This window comes from Octopus bimaculoides, chromosome 10 (genome assembly GCF_046866305.1).
Source record: "Octopus bimaculoides isolate indiv1 chromosome 10, ASM4686630v1, whole genome shotgun sequence".
NCBI classification, from domain to species: domain Eukaryota; kingdom Metazoa; phylum Mollusca; class Cephalopoda; order Octopoda; family Octopodidae; genus Octopus; species Octopus bimaculoides.
In genome coordinates, this window is record NC_142937.1 from 46857858 (window position 1) to 46867857 (window position 10000).

At 37.7% G+C, this 10000-nt stretch overlaps 1 protein-coding gene across 1 annotated transcript in view; it reads left to right on the forward strand.

The window, feature by feature from the left end:
- The window catches only part of LOC106874172 (uncharacterized), a 109201-nt gene that overhangs the window by 87817 nt on the left and 11384 nt on the right, over positions 1-10000 (forward strand). The window lies entirely within an intron of this gene.

Sequence of the window (10000 nt, forward strand, 5' to 3'; positions counted from 1 at the left end):
GGTAAGTCTATGACGCGACGCCAGTGCTCAACTGCAACTTATTTTATTGACGCCCGAAAGGCATGAAAAGCAAAGTGAGCCACGTCGGAATTTGAACTCAGAATGTAAGGACGGACGAAATACCTCTAAGCATTTTGCCTGTTGTGCTAACGGTTCTGCCAGTTCACTGTCTTATTTTTTTTGTAAAATCATTGGTAGAATAATATTTTACTATAAAATGGAAGTCGTTCTTCTGTTTCGTTTTTGGTTTAAAATAATTGTTAGTACATTCATCACCTGGTCACTAATATTTCAATAATTGTTGCAGAAATATATTCTGAATAGATCCCATCACCCATTCGGTTTGCTATAAGATCTTAGCTTGCCCAGCTAAGATTTCAGGTCAGAGAAAGCTATACCATATTCTTTTGATCCAACGATCATCATAATACAAAATTCCTCGTTATATATCATTGTCAAAGAGACAGATGCAGAACATTATTTTGCTTTTCAACAGAAGTACATCTACTTTTCTCTACATAGCTACAGTGTTTGCAACATATCAAACAGAAAAAGAAAGAAATTAAAAGGAGGTTAGAAGGAAAGATCTTTCAAGAAACGAGCGGGGTGCAACAACACAAACGAGATCTTGATTCCGTTGCTATACTTTTTTAGTATATTCTGTTAATATATATTCCTATTAGCAATACATTTTAGAGAAAAAAAAAACGACTGTAATCCAATATCGATTATTCTCTCTGTATCAGCTGCTTCGTTTAAACTAATCATTTACTGCGGTACTTTTATTTCTTTCCCTACATTGCATTATTCTATCTATTAGGCAAGCTTCCATCAATCTAATGCTGATTATAAACCAACAGTCTACCGCAGTGCTTCCTGGAACGACAACACCAGATGCTGGACTCTCTATTTTCAAATCTATCTTACTGCTGACCGCGAAAGTAGTTAGCAACAGATTTTAATGAGCGATGAATGTTAAGGTTAAAATATGTAGACTGGAATTCTGGCAACACTTACTCCTACTAATAGTACTTATGACTCTGTTTATGGTTATTTCCATTTTGTTTTTACAAGTTTACCAATAAGATTTGAGAAAAACCAGATCTCTTACTTCATACTTGGAATTGGTTTATTCTTCTCACTTCAGTGAATTCTTGCTACAGGAAAAATATCACCCTCAAATTTAAGATTTAGAGTAAAAACTAATATGTGGTCAAATGATGTTAATGCCTTTCTCTATAGTTCATCAGGGATGATTGAAGGCAATTGCTCGGGGCTATCACGTATAGATGACGTCACGTTTTGTATTTGGGATATTCCAAGAGATATAAACAGAAAAATATGAAAATAATAAATAAAATAAAATGTTTTATGACATTTAATAAATGATAGTAAACACGTTACTTATATTTCCAGGCTTTAATCCTTGTCAAAAAGTTTTTTTCTTTTTAATTATGCATGTAAGGGTGTCGAAATTCAGCCTGCCCAATGCCCCAGTGTGGTCTAGTGGTTAGGTTATTGTACTCTGGTACTTTGTTCATGGCCAAAACACTACATTTCGCGTTGCCCCAATCCACTCAGCTGTAAATTAATAATCATGCTTCCTGTTCCGGGGGAATTTTATGATCGCGGTCAATTTTATGATCGCGGTCAATTTTATGATCGCGGTCAATTTTATGCATGCAAAACTTTGTGTTTAAATATATATATATATATATATATATATATATATATATATATATATATATATATATGTTAGCTTTTACTTGTTTCAACCATTAGAATGCGGCCATGCTCGGATACTGCTTTGAAAAATTTTTAGTCGAATGAATCGACCCCGGTATTTTTTTTAACGTCTGGTACTTATTCTATCGATATTTTCTGCTGAACCGCTATATTACATGGACAAAAACACACCAACACTGGTTGTCAACGGTGGTGTGGAACATACACAGACACACACACACACACACACACACACACACACACATGATGACTCCCTCACAGAAAACCCCATGGGGATAAGTGAAATACTGAACGAACAGTTCTAAAGTGTATTCACTACACCGCTAGGACACAGGCAAGTTAACAGACCAATTCTTTACCACTTTACCTGTAACCAAAGAGGCAAAAATTGAGTAGATAACCATTGAAGAAGATGTAATACTGGCCATTGATGAGGTTGACACAAATTCAGCAGCTGGCCCTGAGGGTTCTCCAGCGGTCCTTCTCAAATCATGTAAGCGAGCCCTTGCAAAACCACTGCAGTTTCTCTTTCAGAGCTTCCTTGCAAGTGGTAAGCTTCCAGACAAACTGAAGGAAGGGATAACATACTCTATCCATAAGGGAGGACGCAGAGCAGATGCCAAAAATTATAGGCCTATCTCTCTGACATCACATATCAGTAAAGTCATGAAACGAATAGTCCGCAAGAAACTAATCCCGTTCATTGAAGAAAATGACTTGCTGACTGACACCCAGCATGGATTTCGTCCGGGTAGAAGCTGTCTGACACAGCTCCTGCAACACTACGACTGAGTGTTAAAACAGCTGCTGAATGACTCAAGCGTGGATGTGATATATCTTGACTTTGCAAAAGCCTTTGATAAAGTTGACCATGGTATGATATGTCGCAAACTGCGTGATCTGGGAATATTCGGAAAACTTGGAGAGTGGCTGCACGACTTTCTAAAAGATAGACGTCAGGAAGTGGTGGCCAATGGAGCCACCTCCAAGGAAACGCAAATAGCAAGTGATGATCCACAGGGCACTGTTTTAGGGCCACAGTTATTCATAGTGACCCTCTCAGACGTGCCCTTAGCTGCTCAGACAGCCACCCTTGCTAGCTATGCAGATGACACAAAAGTCTCTCAGACAATACAAAATCCTGGAAATATTGCACATCTGTAACTGGAGTTGGAGGCAATATACAGGTGGACTGAGGACAACAACATGCAGTTTAATGCAGGAATATTCCAGGCCCTACACTACCAACACAGAAAGCTAAACGACATGCAGACAGGATACATTGGCGCAGGAGGAATTGAAATCTCTGAATCAAAATCAGTGCGTGACCTTGGCAATAAGACGAGCAATAATGCATCTTTCCAGGTGCATATTACCAATTTGGTAATAAAATGCAGACGGCTGACTGGATGGATCCTCCGAACTTTCAAAACAAGAGAAAAGGAGACATTGATGATCCTCTGGAGGACATACGTCCTTAGCCGCTTAGACTATTGCTCCCAACTATGGTCTCCACAATAAAAAATTCACGGCGTAACTCGAAGCAGTCCAACAAAGCTACACTAAGGAAATCGTTTCGATGCAACGTATCAGCTATTGGGAAAGACTGAAAGAATTAAAACTCTTCTCCCTAGAACGAAGGCTGGAAAGATATGCAGTGATATACATCTGGAAAACCCTAGAATGCCTTGTACCAAACTTTGGCATTGAAAGTTACTCAAACTGCAGAACAGGGCGCCACAGCATAATGCCAAAGATCCTAGCATCGCCATCAAAATACAGGACCAGATACTGCAACAGCTTGGACTTCAAGGGCCCACAGCTCTTTAATATCCTTCCAAAATGCCTGAGAGACCTGCATGGTGTGGATGTCAGTGTCTTTAAAACAAAACTGGATTTCTTCCTGTCAAGGGTTCCAGACGAACCTACCTCATGGCAGGAAACACAGATGAGGGCAGCGGCATCAAACTCCCTAATTGACTAAATGCCAGATATTAGAGGAGGTTTCAAATAATGGTGTAGCTCAGTCAAAGGTGGTGCTCCAGCATGACCGCAACTTTGAAGCTGAAACATTTTAAAGATTTAAAGATTTTATACACAATATATATATATATATATATATATATATATATATATATATATATATATATATATATATATATATATATTTGTTCTTATATTCTTTTATTTGTTTCAGTCATTTGACTGCGGTCATGCTGGAGTACTGCCTTTAGCCAAACAAATCGACCCCAGAACTTATTCTTTGTAAGCTTAGTACTTATTCTATCGGTCTCTTTTGTCGAACCGCTAAGTTACGAAGTTACGGGGATGTAAACACACCAACATCAGTTGTCAAACGATGGTGGGGACAAACACAGACACAGAAACTTATACATACATACATACATACATACACACACACACACACACACACACACACACACATATATATATATATATATATATATATATATATATATATATATATACATATACATACGTCTCCGACGACGGAATATCCCATACTCTGGGGTAACCCAGAAACAGCTGTTTTCCTTGCCTTAACGTTTTTGTCCTCTTTAACAATTTTATATATATATATATATATATATATATATATATATATATATATATTTATATATATACGACGGGCGTCTTTCGGTTTTCGTCTACTAAATTCACTCACAAGGTTTTGGTCGGTCCGTGGCAATAGTAGAAGACACTTGCTCAAGGTGCCACGCAATGGAACTGAACCTTGAACCATGCGACACTTCAATGGTAGTGGTGGTAGTAGAGTGTTATAATGGTGGCGGTGATGGGGTGGTCGTGAAGTGACTTTGGCATCAGCAACAACAACAACAATAATAATCGTCTATATGATCGCCCATTGTACTAAAATTAGCACCCAAAAATTCCTGAAATCATTTCAAACATCTTTAGAAAATAGGAAAGACATATTAGATAATGTAGCCCTTGATACACTATGTATCTAATAAAACGACAGGATAGTTAGGACTAGAATGTCCTCTTTTTAAACAGAACTGACCTGGAAACTGACCAGCAACAGCAACACATACGCTACGTTGTCACACATATATACACACACACAAATACATAAGACAGACACATCCATCCATCTTCACTGAGTTTCAATAACTCTGTAGAAGTTGAGACACCAACTGTATAAATTCGAAAGCCATTTAGATTTCTATCTTAATATTTATATAATTGTATCAAGTCGGTAGTTGGCAGAATTGGTTTAATGATGGACAAAATAACTTGAGCTATGTAGTTAAGTTTTTATCTGTACCCGAGTTCAAATCGGGCCAACATTATCTTTGGTTTTGATCCTGGGATCGATACAGTCAAGTACTGAGGTCCATATCATCGACTATATTTCTATCCATAAATTTATTTCTATGTTCTCGTCTGTTTTTAATTATCTGAAGTCTTCTTGTAACGAAGGGACTAGCATCTAATATACATACAAAGCTTCATCGATGTAATGTAGATAACAAAATCAATTGTTATACTTTGAATGGGAGAAAAGTCTTGAATATGCTTACTGTTCCGCTTACAGATTATATTTATAATGTGTATGTTAGCTGATTGAGTTCTTATGTATATATGTTATCTGACATTGAAATAAACAGTCCATCGAGAGTATGATATCAAAAGTGTCACCGCAAAGAATAGCCAGAGGTAACCATTGTATCAGCCACTCTAACTTGTAGGTGAGAAGACTACACTTCAATTTGACGAAGGAGCGCTGTAGCAGTGCATTACCCTAGAAACCCAAAGTTCTCACCAGTGAGTAATGCGGTAGGGAATTTGTGCGTCAATGATTGAAATTAGTCATCTTCTGCTCCTCTGCGTTGCTGGCGGCAGCTCTCTCAATTATGATCAAAATAAAAAAGCCAGCACTGGCGAATGTTTTGCATATAGCGTCCCAAATGAACGACTAACAGGAAGAGGATCAATCTGCCCGGGCGTTTGCCGTCCCTGTGGTCGACGCCAACAAGTTCCAGTTGTGATAGGAATCTGTCGGCGTTGAGACATCATCTAATAGACAAGTCATTACCATGAATTATCTGAATAATGTCTATCGTCAAAGTTGGGATACTCTCCATCAAAAGTTGACTCAGCCCGAGTTCACCTGAGGCTAAAAAATAATAACTACCCTGCTGCAGCCCACACCGCCATAACCAGTAGCAACAACAGCAACAACACAATTTCATTAAAAACGAGTATAAATTCATTCATAGGCTGGAACAATTGAATCTCTCACACACAGATTATATGTGTGTGTATGTGTGTGTGTTGTAAACAGAATATATTATGCATATATATTGCATGTAGACAAACATATATATATGTATATATGTGTGTGTGTGTGTGTATGTGTGTGTGTGTGTGTGTGTGTGTGTGTGTGTGTGTGTGTATGTGTGTGTGTGTGTGTGTATGTATGTATATATATATATATATATATATATATATATATATACATACACGACAAGCTTCTTCAGTTTCCGTCTACTAAATCCATTCACAAGGCTTTATTCGGTCGAGGCAATAATAGAAGACACTTGCCCAAAGTGCCACGCAGTGGGACTCAACCCAGAACCATGTGGTTGTATATGTATATATATATATAATTATTCATTTTCTTATTTGTGAGCTTCGAGCAGTAACTCCAAAGATTTTTACCTACCTATCCTCTTTTATCTGTAACATTGGAGAGAGAACTTTCAGGATATAAACTTATTTTTAGAGAATTACTATGAATTTTCGTTCTCTTGGTTTTCCAGTTTCTCTACTTATTTCATATATTATTATGCTTATCATTTTATAAATGATTTGATGCCTTTTGCAAGCATCTGTCCATCTTTTATTTTATTGTACTATATATATTTATATACAAATGTGCATACATACATGTCCGTACACACACATACATGCACATATACAAAGTCATGCACGCATTCGTACCTACATACGTTCTGCCAACTTACTCCCCATGTTGCAGGGTCGCTTTCAGTAACACCTATTACAGTGTAGGGACATTAATAAAGATCATTCGTCTATTTGTTCTATCAGTCATTCACACGATTCTTTCTTTGCTGATTATGGTTAGTCATCCATTGTGTACCATGTAGTCTCCATAGTAACGAGCGAGTGGATTGATCTGATCTGCTGTTGTCGACCGAATTTTCAATAGCAAAAATTGAAACAAGGAAACTCATTAGCGACATCTTGTGTCATTGTGGTGAGTATCGATTTGAATTCATTAGAAATGCTGTCGATGAATGCTGTCAAGGTAAGAGATACAGGTCGATATCAAGGTAGAATGCAGGTGGCTGCTGATGACGTTCATATAACATCGTTTAAGATCCTTTCCCTTACACACGCCTATCATCATTGTCATCACTACTATTACTGGTTCTTTGTGTCTTTGTTAATTCGTATCAGTAATTTCGAACTAAACCGTGACGTCTGATCATAAAACATTAAGACATGTTATGCAAAATAAATATGTACTCATTATTGTTATTGGCGGCGTCAGAAAGGGCTGTCGGTGGGCGCAAGCTCTAACATACGCTTGACTACTAAAGGCCTTGGATTATCTAGCTGGCAGAATCGTTGGCATGCCGGACAAAATATTTAGTGGTATTTCCTTTGACTCTTTACGTCCTGTGTTCAAATTCTGCCGAGGTCAGCTTTGCCTTTCATCCTTCGGGGTCGACAAAATATGTATTAGTTAAGCACTGGAGTCGATCTAATCGGCTTCCTTTTCCCCTCAAAATTGTAGGTCTTGTACCAAAATTAGAAAGAATGATTAAGTTTTGCCATGCGACAAAAGTCTAAAGGCTGCCTTGTCATATTTATCCCGGCTTTCGCGTATTGATTTAAAATCCCGCCGAGGTCAAATTTGCATTTCATCTTTTCGTGATCAATAAAATAAAGTACTAGTTAAATACTGTGGTCAGCGTAATCAACTAGCTACTCCCCTCAAAACTGCTGACCTCGTGTCTACACCAGAAACATTTTTTTTTTCCTGATTTAGGCACAAAGTCAGCTATTCTGACGATTTGCTGCCTTTCGACTATCGTTTCTCATCGAAAGTCTAATGATAGTAGATTGGCAGAATCGTTAGAGCGGTCTATACAATGCCATGCCATATTTGCTTCAGGTCTTGCTGTCTGAGTTCAAATCCCACCGAATTCAACTTTGCAATTTATCATTTAGGTGTCGTTCGTCAAATCTAATGATGTAAATAAGGAAGGATGAAAGTCTATAACTGATCTAAAACCTCGTCAGGTCCAATATATATGTATGTATATATATATATATATATATATATATATATATATACATACATACAGAGAGAGAGAGAGAGAGAGAAAGTCTGAGGAAATGAGCGATTGTCTGCTTCGGTAAAAATGCAGTTAAAAAAGAGATCAAAATATAAAAGATCATGCGTCTTAAAGAGAGATGGGTCTACCATTTGAAAGAGGAAACCTTGCTTCTGATAATTCTATGGTAGTTAACCTAATTGCTGCAGTTAAACCACTTGATATATTTTTCCTAACTTGCAAAATTTGACTTTGTGAATGAAAACTAAAGTAAAGAAAAAAATGCGTTGCAGATGCACGTATTCAATGTTCCACATGAACGTATGTAGCGTTCTACATTCTGAATTGAAATCGAAACAGGATCGAATTAGTCTTCCACTTCTCTAGGTTTGATATAACAAGTCGATTTAATCAATTTCACTGCCCACAAATATCAGTCTAACAAATCGATGTTTTCATTTCGAAAGCTAAAATGTGTCAGTCAATTAACAATAAACATTTCCAAGGAATTGGGGAATTAATACAAAACCAAATAGCGGTTTGTTTTATCATTTATCTTTTACTTGTTTCAGTCATTGGACTGCGGCCATGTTAGGACACCACCCTGAAGGGTTTTAGTTGAACAAATCGACCCAAGTACTTTTTTTTTTTAAAGTCTAATACTTATTCTATCGGTCTACAAACCAACACCAGTTGTCAAGCAGTTGGGGAACAAACACAGACTCAAAGGCACACACAAATATATATATATATATATGTGTGTGTGTGTGTGTGTGTGCGTGTGTGTGTGTATGTGTGTGTGCGCGCGCGCGCGTGTATGTATGTATGTATGTATGTATATATGTATATATGTATGTGTGTGTGTACGACGGGATTCCATAGAGTTTCCGTCTACTAAATTACTAAATCCACTCACAAGGTCGGGAGAAGGCATTTGACCAAGGTGCCACGCCGTGAGACTGAGCCCGATGATATATGGCTGCAAAGCAAGCTTCTTAAGCGCTTCTTTACTGTTTTTTTACAATGACGAAAGGAGGTTGTGGTTGTATAAGCCCATGTCAAATATCGTTTGACATGATCAGAGACATTTCAACCGTGATCATTTTGTCTTTTCACATTATCTGATGTGACTTTGTTTTAGACTGAGAGATATGATTTGAAGGTAATTTGGTTACCGTTTCTACTAGACTGCGTGATCTACTAAGCATTACAACTCCAGATATGTTCATGGTATTCACCTTCATGTGTGTAGTTGTGACCGCTTAAGAACAAATCTCGACATCAGTTTCACATTTGATTTCCTCAGTCCACAGCGTCAATAAAATAAGTTTCAATTCAAATACTGGAGTTTATTAAAGTGACTATTATACTCTGTTCCATAACAACTAAAAGTATTGACAGGCATGTAGCCGCGTGCCAAATATTTCTAACATTGGCATAAATAAGCCCATAAATTTGTACGGCAGTAATATATTCGCTTGATTGTTTCTCCAGGATATTAGTGGCAGGGTAGTTAATCGGCAGAATTAGGGTGTTGGACAATATCTCGGAGTAATTTTTTCGGCCCTTTACGTTCTGATTGCAAACCCCACCGACATAAATATAGTCTTCTATCTTTTACCCCTTCGGGGTCCAATAAATAAAGTACCAGTCTAGGGCGATGAATTAGTGGAATCATTTGAGTGCCAGATTTTTGTTCTGGCTCTTTGTAATCTGAATTCCGGTCTTTTCTATGATGGCTGGTCGGACATAGTGGGATTTGATAACCACAGGCAGCATAACAGTGATACATATTTAACCCGCTGAAAGCAGATGAGAGAGGATGATGATGATGATGATGATGATGATGATAATGCAATGATGGTGGTGGCAGGTTGGGCGATTGGTAGAATCGTTATAGC